The sequence below is a fragment of the Boleophthalmus pectinirostris genome, unplaced genomic scaffold (assembly GCF_026225935.1).
Source record: "Boleophthalmus pectinirostris isolate CB_2022bp ecotype Guang Dong unplaced genomic scaffold, ASM2622593v1 HiC_scaffold_4, whole genome shotgun sequence".
Lineage (NCBI taxonomy): Eukaryota > Metazoa > Chordata > Actinopteri > Gobiiformes > Gobiidae > Boleophthalmus > Boleophthalmus pectinirostris.
Window position 1 is genome coordinate 9,686,167 of NW_026571353.1, and position 11,942 is coordinate 9,698,108.

Below are 11,942 nucleotides of genomic sequence, written 5' to 3' on the forward strand. Positions count from 1 at the left end.
CAGCCATCATGAGCGGGTTCTTCATGGAGGACCTGGAGGAGAAGGCCATAAGGACAGCACCAACAATGCTATGAATTTGTGGATGTCATTGCTTTGCCTGGAATGTTCCACAGTATAACATTAAACAGCTCTAACTTACATTTATTCAATTACGGACGGTTTTATAGCTCAAAAATACGTAAAAAAAACCAACAAAAAAACAGGGAATTTTGACTGTGAGCGGGGTAACTTGGTCTGCCTTTGGTCTCCATCAAGATAGACATGGGGTTCAGGCAGTGAGGATTCAGATCAGAGAAAGTCCTTTTAGGTTTAAACCAATTGGATTTCAGCTTTGAATAAAATAACAAAGATGTTGCTAATTCAAATTCACTTATCTCTCTACTCAGGTATATGGTAAGTGAATTAACCCATGCATTATTTTTATGAATGAAACTGTTTCTATAATATTTTTTGTTACACATATACAGAGTCAGCCAATACACACAAACACAACATCATTTTGTAGTTGCACCCTTTTCTACAAAATGGCCTTCAGATGTAAAAGAGGCTCATTTGCATAATAAATGAAGGAGCACTTAGGAGTTTTGTTACGGCGCCAGCCTCAGCGAGCGCCATTACACACGCCTGTCAGAGAGGGCACGCTTCAGGAAGTGGAGGATTCTCTCATTTATACATTACAAACACAGAGAGATAGATCGACAGCACTAGTCACAACACCAAAATCTCAAACTTGAAGCTCTATTCCAACACAAGCAGGGGTGTAGCAGAAAATTCAGAACCCTGGGTACAAATGATCTTGCTGGGCCCCAACTATGTGTTCTTTGTGATAAAATGATGAACATTACAGACTTTTGAGGGGCCTCTTTCCTCTGTATTTTTTATACAGAGGGATATTAGTCTGGTCACCATTCCCTCTGTTGCACCTCAAGCCAGAACCAAACATATTTGTCCAATCAGATTTGTTTATCGATGATGCAGTTAAAACGAAGGAGCTCATGACTACTCACCTGATAGGGTTTTGTTGGATTGATTTGGGCTTCGTTTGCCTACAGAGGCCCCTACCTGACAGTTACAGGCCAATTAGAGCTGGCTTCCTGTAGTCTGAAAGTAGCAGCAAAGTCATAGCAGATAACAATGGTGATTCGGGCTTTAACTGGGGCAGGAATGCTTTGATGTTTGTTGTTCTAAACACCTGGGCCCTGATCTACAAAACTATTTATCGAGTGAACAAGTCCAAGAAATGTTGAATTAAATATAATTGCCTCTAGCGCAGCTGCAAGTGGAGAGACATATGTTCCCCTCAAATCAGCTCAAAAACAAGAGCTTTGTAACAGTCTGTAACCTTACCATAAAACGTAATTGCATTTATAGGTTCAGTGTCAAGTGTGCTCCGTGGTCATGAAGTCAGCGGCTTTAAAGGCATGAGGTGAGAGGTCTGATCTTAACTCAATGATGTCATGTTACAGACGGTGTACCTGTTTTTTATTGTCTTAAAACATGAAAAACAGAACTAGTTCATTTGGAATAGTTTGCAGTGGTCCAAAGTTATTCCTTACTATTCCGAGTCCAGAGCTTCCTATTTATTTACCACAATGAGTTTTGCTGTGACTGTGGAGCTAACTTAAATTTAGGCTACGTTCAGACCCAAAATAGTTTTTTTCGCCCCTATGCGACCTGTATCTGATTTTTTAATGACAGTCTGAACAGATGCAGATCCGATTTTTTCAAATGCGCCCCAGGCCACTTAGATATATGGTTCTAAAACTGATACATATCCCAAATTTTTTACATGCGTCTTTAGGCTGAACGGCCAGGTCACATTGATCCATCCTACATGTCAGGCTCGGATTCCAAACAAACAAAAGTGGCCATGGATGTGTAACCTGTCCATTTTACAAAGAATTGGACAGTATTTTGGGAGAAAAAAAAACAGCATTTAGACTGCTTTGGTAAACACTGAGCATGCTCACTGCGTGTGACGTCGTTATGTCCTCCAATCTGCATGCAGGACACTTCTGTGGCGTTTAAAGTTCACACTGGAGATCATATAGAGGTTGTATTTAACGGGAAATGTGAACGACCTCGCAAAAAAAATATGATTTCACAAAAAAAAACAGAATTGAGCATTAAGCCCTGCAAACTGGCATGCTAACACACACTTCTTGATTATTGGAGAAGCAAAAATGTCAGTATCTGCATCAATATTCGGTGCATCCCTTTACCATAGGAATCAATATGGACTTAACAAGTTACTAATTGTAGTAAGTGGAGCAGGAGCAAGGTAGAACTCCACCTTTTAACCTTTTAGCCCGGGTCAATTAGTGTGACATACACTTACATTTAAAAGAACATCATGCATCTCTTCTAAAAATGTATCACCCTCTTCATCCTCTCGAGACCTATTAAGTTCATTTGAATAAAAAAACTAAAATCTTGTGAATCTGCTGATGTGGTGACCCTCTCCAAACTGAGCCCTGCACCCATGGGACCCCCTTTTCACCTGGGACAATGAAGACAGCTGTAGCTCAGTGTTTGACGCAGCCTGTGCTAACTAGAAAGACTTGTCCGTTATGTGCCCTTTGATTTTACTGAGAGCAAGTTTAACAGGTGAGCATTACTGTAGGTTTATCTCTCAAATGACTGCTTATAATACTAATATTTAGAAGTATGGAAACAACAAATACAATAACACTGCTATACAGATGTGTTTATGATCAAATAATCACCTTAGAAGGGTTTAGAATTTTAAGAAGATGTCCAACAAGATAAAAAAAAGTAACACGCAGGAGGATTGCCTTTTATAAATATTTGTAGCTGTTGGGAACTCAAACAGTTGTGCTAAGTAACTTCTGGTGGAGGCTGTCACCATAGAGAAGTTGCTTTGCCTGGAATGTTCCACGGTATTGCAATAACAAACTTCATCTAATCTAAACTGTAACTTGGACTGGCAGGATAGGCAATAACATCTCCATAAACAAGCCGGTGGCATGCCCTCCACCAGATAAGTTACACAAGGCATCCCTAATATCAAGGTCATGGAGCTATTCACCTATTCAATATGCAAGGAACAACGGAAGGGATGGAAGTGTCTTGTTAGAAGAAGCTATAGCAGTAGGGCTGTCAAAAGTATTGAAAATCAAATACAAATTCATACCAAAACTAAGACCAAAACTAAATACTAGATGCTCATTTTCTCAACAGAGCCCAAAGGAAGTCGTCATCTGCGTCATCCATGTTTCAAAATGTCTTCTGGTGAATAGAGCCAAATATTTACATTAACAAGGGTATTTCCTCCAAACAACTCAGTAAAATATACAAAACTATTTATGGTGATTTACTGATACAGAATACTGGGATCACACTGTATCAGTAATACAATATTTGAATATCAGTTATCAGATCAGGGAGCACATCTTTAACCAGCTGAGCTACTGTCACCAGGTTTGGGAATCTGATAAAGAATATATTAGGTTGTGTCCATTGTCACATGACTTTCACCTTGTTGTAAAATGGCCACCTTCATTTGATTACAGTCCTTGGCTCCACTGAGTCAGCTAAACCCATGTAAACTAATTTAGACCAATGAGACTAATTTCACTTCTTCTTATCTTGGGGTTGTACAGGAGGAGGATAACCTTGAGTTCAGATTTAATTTAAGAATGGACTAAATTGCCAGGGGACAATAACTATGCTCTAGGCTGCGAAATCAATAATAAAATCACAATTGGAATGGTTACTATAGACCTATATACAAAGAGAAAAGTTGTTTACAATCTGCAGACTGAAGGGCTTTGTTGATAGTTAACACTGTTGGGCAAGTTACTTTGAAACTGTAATGCCTTATTTATTACCTATTACTGTCATTTCAAAGTAATTCGTTACATTACAATATTACTGCATTTAAAATGTAAGGCATTACATTACTATTGCATTACTTTAAGTTACTCTCACCAAAATAACTTTTGCGCTGTATATGGACTGAACCAGGACTGAACCAGGTCTAAACCAGGACTAAACCAGAAGTGAACTAGGACTAAACTAGAACTGAACTAGGACTAAAACAGGACTCACTGTGGGGACGGGCTCGAAGGTGAGACCGCAGGAGAAAGGAGCGGCTCTGCTCCGCACCTCATGGAGGTAAGAGCGGCTGTCACCCGATCGCTCTTTATGGACCCTGCTGCTCAGGCTCGCGGCCCTGATTTTCAGCAACTATTTGCAGGTACCCGAGCCGGTGCAAGAGTCTGTTACAGCGCGTAACTTCTACCTTCCTTCAGCGTGTCCAGAAGTCCAACTTTTTGTGTGATGGTTACATCTTCCTCTGCCTTTTGGGTGCGAGCGCAGGAGCCTTTGTCGGTGCAGAACATTTCGTCGACGTTGTGGGTTTCGTCGGGGAGAAAACTTGCAACCGTACAACACTTCAGAATCACACTGATACAGATTGAACATGTATTTAAATTTGGCAGCTGAACACATTCTGTACTGTACTGTACAGGAGACAGGAGTCCCTTGGCCAGTCAGGACGCAGCGGGAGGAACACAATACGCATTCATACAATGTAAAAAAAACAGGGCATGCAAATTTGCACAAAAAAAATAAAAAAATAAAAAAATCTGCGAGACAGCGAAAAGTGAACTGCGATAGAGGGAGGGACGAGTGTAAACCAGGCCTAAACCAGAACTGACCCAGGTCTAAACCAGGTCTAAACAGCGTGGAGTTCTTTGTCAGTCCTTTCGCCCGCGGTGACCTGAAGGTCTACGAGGGCGCATCTCCGGCGTTTCACCGCTGCTGATATCGAGGTGATTTTAGCGAATTTGTATGAAGAAAAACCCACCACTTCAATCCAGGTTAAAAAACACTGTAACGCGCGTTACTCACATTTGTACCGAGTAAAATATTACTATTTTTTCCCCTGTAATGCCTTACATTACTGCGTTACAGCAAAAAGTAATGCATTACTGTAATTCGTTACTTTTATAACGCGTTACTCCCAACACTGATAGTTAATAGAGTTGTAATATGGTAAGTTGTTTAAAAGGGGTTGTACCTGATTTTTGTCAAATTTGTCATCTGTGAATCTGGAAGAAATGTTGGTGTGCTGTTAGCATGCTAGTTGCTGTTGGCAGCAATACTCCACTCTGACTTCTGAAAGTTGTGAAACAAGCTCATGAACTCATTGTAGTGAATAATTAGGATGCTAAAAATGCATTAGAAAAGTGAGGAATAACTTTTAACCTCTGTCATCTATCATGTGTAAACAAACACTGCCCAAATACTGTGGTCCTACCCTGGCCAAATGTCAATACGTCCAGATAGAGAGGAGGAGGACAAAGAGAAAGCAGCCCGATGGGATGACCCCTGACCCCGACTGTAGTCCTACCCCGGCCAAACGTCGACGTGTCGAGGTAGAGTGGAGGGTGATGAAGAGACAGTGGCCCTATGGATGACTCCTGACCCCAACTGTGGTCCTACCTCAGCCAAATGTCAATATGTCTAGTGTTTCCTATAGAAAATTGGTTAGGCAAGGCAGTGCTGTCAAAAAAGTGAGGAGTGCAGGGGGGTTGCGCTGCTACACGGATGACACCCAGCACTAGCTCTCCACTAAGCCTTCTTCAGAACTTCAACCAGTTCCCCAATTTCTTCTAATTTTCTAAAACTCAAACTGTTGGATTTTGCAGATCCAACAGTCTCCCCAACTTCACAGAGCATGATTGACAGGCAGATTAACCAATCAGAGAAAGCCTCACGGTCTATTTGTTAAAAAACAAACATGGCACATAAAAAGGGGTTGGATCATCTCAAGTTTGGAGGTTTTTCATGCTCTATGGTCTGATTCCAGACTCTGGTGGATTTGAACAGAATGTAGAAGGAACTGGCTGGTCTAGTACTAGTAAACTAGTACACCCTTCTCTCACTCCTCACACCACTGCCATTCTTGTCCAGTCTTGTCACCTCCCTGATAAACTATTCTCTCCCCCAAAAAATCCCTCCAGAAACAAAAACTGCAGCCATCACATCACTTTAATCCTACAACAACCACAAAAACTAAAAATCTACTTCAAAATTCTCCTCATCCTGCCCCAGTCACTCTGTCGCTCTGCTCCTAAGCTCTGTAACTCTCTCCATCCTGATCTTTGGAACATAGACTCTTTCACTCTTCAAATTTTCCAGACTCAAAACGTACCTGTTAAAACAATCCTACACCACATAATCAGTAACTCACATAACCCATCTCAATCTTGACCCAAAGTCAGACCAGGAGGAAAGGATCCACAAGGTTGTAGCCAAACCTCCTTTGTGGCCAGACCTCCTTGTCAAAGCCTGATCTCATCAGATCTCAGGAGCAAAACAGGGCCAGGCCTGGTTAGTACTTGGATGAGAGACCACTGGGAAAGTCAAGTGCCACAGTGACGTTGTGTTCTTAGGCAAGACCTACATTGCCTAGTATGCAGGTGGTGTGCGTCTGAGTGATGGTGGTGGTCGGAGGGACCAATGGCATGGATTAGAAGCCTCACTTTCATCTGTCTGCTGCAGGGCGGCTGTGGCTACAATAGTAGTTTACTACCACTGAGTGTGGAGAGAATGAATCAATAAAAAAAAATTGTAAAGCGACTTTGAGCATCTGGAAAAGTGCTATTGTAAGACTAATGCTTTATTATTATTAAGAACATTCAGGAAAACATTGAGCCAAACTTCAGAGCTAGTTTCGGTTCCAGGAGAAAGTCTAGAGAGAAACCTGTTTAAAATGAACTAGTGAAGTACAAAACAGAACTCCTACCTATGTCTGTTTGTTTCTGGTAGGTAAAATCTTCAGCTAACAAAATAAAGGTGTTTTTATTTATTTTTATGAGTCTAATCATAGCTTAGTTTAGACAAGTTCTGGCACTTGTTACTAGTATTTAGTTATGGAATTACCTTTAGGTATGTTACATCTGCTGTCTGTGTCCAGTGAGGGCTAGGGTTTAAGTAAAAATTTAAACATCACCAATAAACACAGTATAAAATAGAAAACACTTTGCAAGATTTATTTTTTTTTTTTTTTTTTGCGAAATCTTAAATATTGATATGTTAAGTATGTTTTAGTGAAATGAGTAGTCTAACCTGTCATATTCAACATAACTCCAGGTATGGAACATAGATCAGAAATTAGCATAATATTTAACTAGTCCTTTAACTCGCTGCAAGATTAATCACAATTGAATCAAAAATCACAATTTGAATGCACGCAATTAGTATATCTATCAGTTCATTCAACATTCATTTAGTTTTTTGTAATTTCTTCTGAATGCCTTTAAAATGTTAACTTTGAACAGAACCCTATCAGGCTGTTTTCTGGTCTATGTTATAATGTTGTTTCCTCATCAAAAACATACCTACAGTTGTGTTTTGTTTCATTCACACATGTTTAACACATAAACCCTGCATATTTACACTGTCTTTTTCTCTCTAACTGAAAACACTCCACCTTGTGATGTCATGTGGTAATACAGGAAGTGCTCCACTGTGTTTTTAACCTCCATACACTTTCACTTGAATAATTTGGATCAATTCACCCCTGGAATTGCCAAGAGTGCATTTTTGGCTGGAGATGTCGACAGACTAAAAATAAAGGGTTACTCGAACACATGTGACTGGAGCAAAACACAACTCCGTATATGTTTTTGACGAGGTAACAACATTATAACTATAGCTCCCGAGAGTCTGTTTAGTGTAACATAGAACCTTTAAAACTTAATTCGCACATCTAATCACAACTGCAACGCTCGTCAGATATTTTCCCCTTCTTTTAACTGTAAACCAGCGCCGCCTTAAAGCCCCGCGTGCCCTTTCCCATGTTCAAAGCCGGGTAATGAGTCATGTGTCTGCAGGTACACACGCAGTAGGAGCTTCACCTTCATTAGGCCGTTGTCATATGAGTGTCTGGGGGCCGGGCTGCTCTGTTTGTCTTGAGACCGTTTTTTTTTTCCTCTCTCTCTTTTACTATGGGAGAGCTGGGAAAGGCCAGACCCCCCCTTCACCCTCTCCACCCCTCTCCATCCCCCCCATGCTCCAGTGAACCAGGTGGAGCGCACGTGCGTTCATTAGCGCCCTGTAACGAGGAGCAGATGCAACAATGTGCAGCCGTGTCTCACTCACTCAGGCGCCCACAGAGCCAAAGACTATAGGGTTGAACATTTTCGAAAAATAAATTGTGTCGTGATATATGTTTAAAAAGTAGGATTCTGTTTAGAGTGCACACTGTAAATCAGATTTGTCACATGTATTTGAGCAAAATTTGTCTTGCCCAGGACAAATTTATAATTGTATAAGCAGCTCTTGTGTCTGAGAGTTGCAAAAAGCTTAGACTTAAACTTTATTGATCCATCAGGGAAATTTTTGGGACGCAGTAGCTCACACACCACGTTATAATATAGTAACAAAGAGAAAAAATAATTATAAATTCTAAACATATAGCAAAAATATGAAGAGACTGGTGTCAAATGAGGCATAATTCTATACCTGTATAACTACAAGTACAAATAAAATACAGTAAAAATAAGTAACAAAAAGTCAGCATGGTAAATAATTGGGATGTTCTGAATGCATAAAGAAAAGACAGGATATTTTGATTGTTTACAGAGGACACTCTATTTAAAATTTAAGATCCTTGCCATATGACGATTGCACCAACTCAAATTATGATTTAGATTAATTGTGATACTCTTAGGACATATATATAGTTACTTACACTTGAAATTGACAACTCAGGAAATGGAGGTACATAGGGAAAGAATACAGGTTCAGGTGTTGGTTCCACAATAGGAAGGCTTACAAAACTCCATGAAAACAACACACAAGGTCTAGATACAGGTCAGATCTGTGAAGAGGCAACCCCGCTCACAGTCAGACTGCATGTTTTTCACAATATTTTTGAGCAATAAGAAGACATGTAAGTGAAAAAATGCTTGATAGAAAAATGTAATGTCATACTGTGGGAATGTTGGAACATTAGACAAGCAGGTGATGGACCCTTCATCAGAAAACTTGCATGTTTAAATATAGAGAGATCAGCAATATAAATGAACAAAGCCACATAACCTCATACCTTATTACTCAAGAAATCCTAATTATAAACGTTATAAATTCCTTCAGTCAGTGTTTGTGAATGAGCTCCCTCTCCACTTCCCACACACATCTTTGTATGCAGTGTTATTGGGGCTCCTTCACAGCTCACAGTGTGGGCCTCATTTGTCCAATTAAGATGAATGACCTGGATCATATATCGCTCCCTCATGGCAGTGGGCCGGGCTGTTCAAAAACTGCATCGGAATGACTGTGAATTTTGTTAGGGTGTTTAGAGTTCACGCTGTTATATCAGCAAGTCAAATTCATAGTTTTTAAAATTTTAAATATTAGTCCAATTAGATTTTAAGTTGGATTTTCGTCTGCTCCTTAATCCTTCTTCATTCAGAATGCAGAATTACAACACAAGGTGATGGTGCAGTTCCAAATCCTGGCAATTAACAAACAGCAAGCAGCAAATTTTTAAATAGTGGAAAAATTTAATTGTAACATTGTTGAACCCTATATGACCCAGAATAAGAAGACTATTTTTGAACCAAGTACAAGGCCATGGACCGGGACAGGAATGGAGATTAGAGCTGGGCAATATATATAATAAAATTAAAATGATATTAATTAATAAAATAATAAACTGTTAAATTAAATGTAATAAAATGTAATACAATAAAAATTATTACAAAAATAAATACATATTTTTCTTCATATTAAAACAATCTAAATGTTCTATTTTATTCTATATCGTCTTATTAAAAACACATAAAAAGGTTAAATTCTGATTAAATTCTGGAAGAATTTAGAATTTAGAAGAAGAATTCAATTCTGAAAGAATGGCAGTAGTGCCATTTAACACAAAAAAGTACAAAAAAAAAATAATATCTCCAAGTCTGAAATCTCCTCCAAACCACATCCTTTTAAGTACTGGCTGTAGACCTCTCCAATAAAAAGTATGTTTGATCTCAATTAAAACTCAAAGAACTGCACAGCCCAAGATGGACTTGCTTCAGTCACTCAAAATACAAGATGAATGCATATGTCTCCTTTAATCCTTTCAGCATATATAGTGTCATTCATGAAGACAGGTTATGTTTGGGTTACATTTATTCATATACAGTAACAAGATGTCAACAGTTCCCAATTTAATAAAGCTCCAAATGTTGACGGCAGCAGTTTGGGTGGCACCCGTGAATGGAAACACAACCCTGACAAGTTTGACTTTCACAATGAATTTCATAAGTTCACACTCGGGTTATCAGGGGACCAGTTAGTGTGCTGACACTCATCACCAACGGAAATCACATTTACAAGTCGCTTCCATTATATAACAGATCAGTCAGAAAGAGAGCTTTTAAATAGACATGAAATACAGGGAGGCAGCCGGGTGTGAGTCAGTTTAGATACATAGTTGATGTTTTGGACTTGTTAGTTTAGAAGATTGACACTGGATGATAGAAGGGTTGGTAACAAGGTACAAATTGGCACCTGGGGTTACACTGTAGTGTTAATTTTGTTGACTACTATGGTTGTGTCTTAGAGCAAGACACCTAGCTTAGATATACTAGTATGTACAAGTGAGTGGTTGGAGAGGCAGAACAGAAACCACATTTCATTGGTAAACGGTGCATTTTTATATAGCGCTTTTCCACCTTTAAGGCACTCAAAGCATTCACACGTACATTCACACAGTGCATGCAGACACTGAGAGCAAGGTGGGTTAAGTGTTTATGTTGGGACGGGTTTTGACCTGCCAACCTCAGATCAGAGGCCGAACCACCAACTGAGCTACTGTCGCCCATTCCAAACCCTTTTCTTGAACATACTCATTTAGTGTCTGCAATGACTCATAGATATGTTTTAAATAGTCAGGCCTCAGCATTCAAATTTTATGGTAACCCCCCAAAAGTACAAGTTCCTCAAAACTAAAAAAGGCACATACTAGGGGTGTAACAATATTGATGATACCGTCATAGTAAAATTTCCATGATATCATCGTGGTCTTGTCACGGTATTAATCGTCGCAGAATATATAGTGAGTGGTTTGCATCCATTTCCCACGGTGGACGGCGTTGGGTTTAAAAGGTTAGTGGCTAAATTGGAGCCAAAATATAAAACGAGATCTGCCTTTCTCCCCTGAAATGTTGACATGTTAATTGTTCTTAAAAAAATATCTTAAACTGACTTAATAAGGTTAAACTAAGCTTGTTAACTGCAGCTTACCAATATTTCTATTTTTTCCTGTTTGGTGGAACCTAGGTATTTTTATTAATTAACTACTACTGACTAGGCAGGTTTATTGTGCCTGAGTATTTTTATTTATTGAATAGGTTGTTTTATAATGCCTTTTATTTATTCCTAGGATTGCCTGGGTTGCCTTTCTTTATAAATATGTTTAGCTGTTCCTTTAATTTTGCACTTCATCTTAAAAGGCTGTTCAAAATGTTATTGATATGAATATGGCAATAAATGTTGTACCAAATGACTGAGTATTTTATAATGTCAGTCTTGTTATTATGTATAATCGTAATATCGTGAGCCTCCCCACCATATCGTGAGCTTTCCCACGATATTGCAATAAATATTGTCCCGTGAGGTTCATACCGTGACGATATTGTATCATGAGACTTGGATATTGTTACATCCCCAGCGCATACAATAAACAGGCAGACCCAAAGAACACTTCATCTTTCAATTACTGAACGATAAGTCAATATAGTAATTATCATGGCATACAATGTGTAAGGATATCTCTCAAAACTGGTGACTCGCCAACTGAACTATATAAGCCCCCGACTGTCCTCCATTTGAGTTCATGACATGCGATTCTTGAATGTCGTGAACGTAACCTACTGCACAAAAAAACTCCTTTTATGAACTGGCCTGGTTTG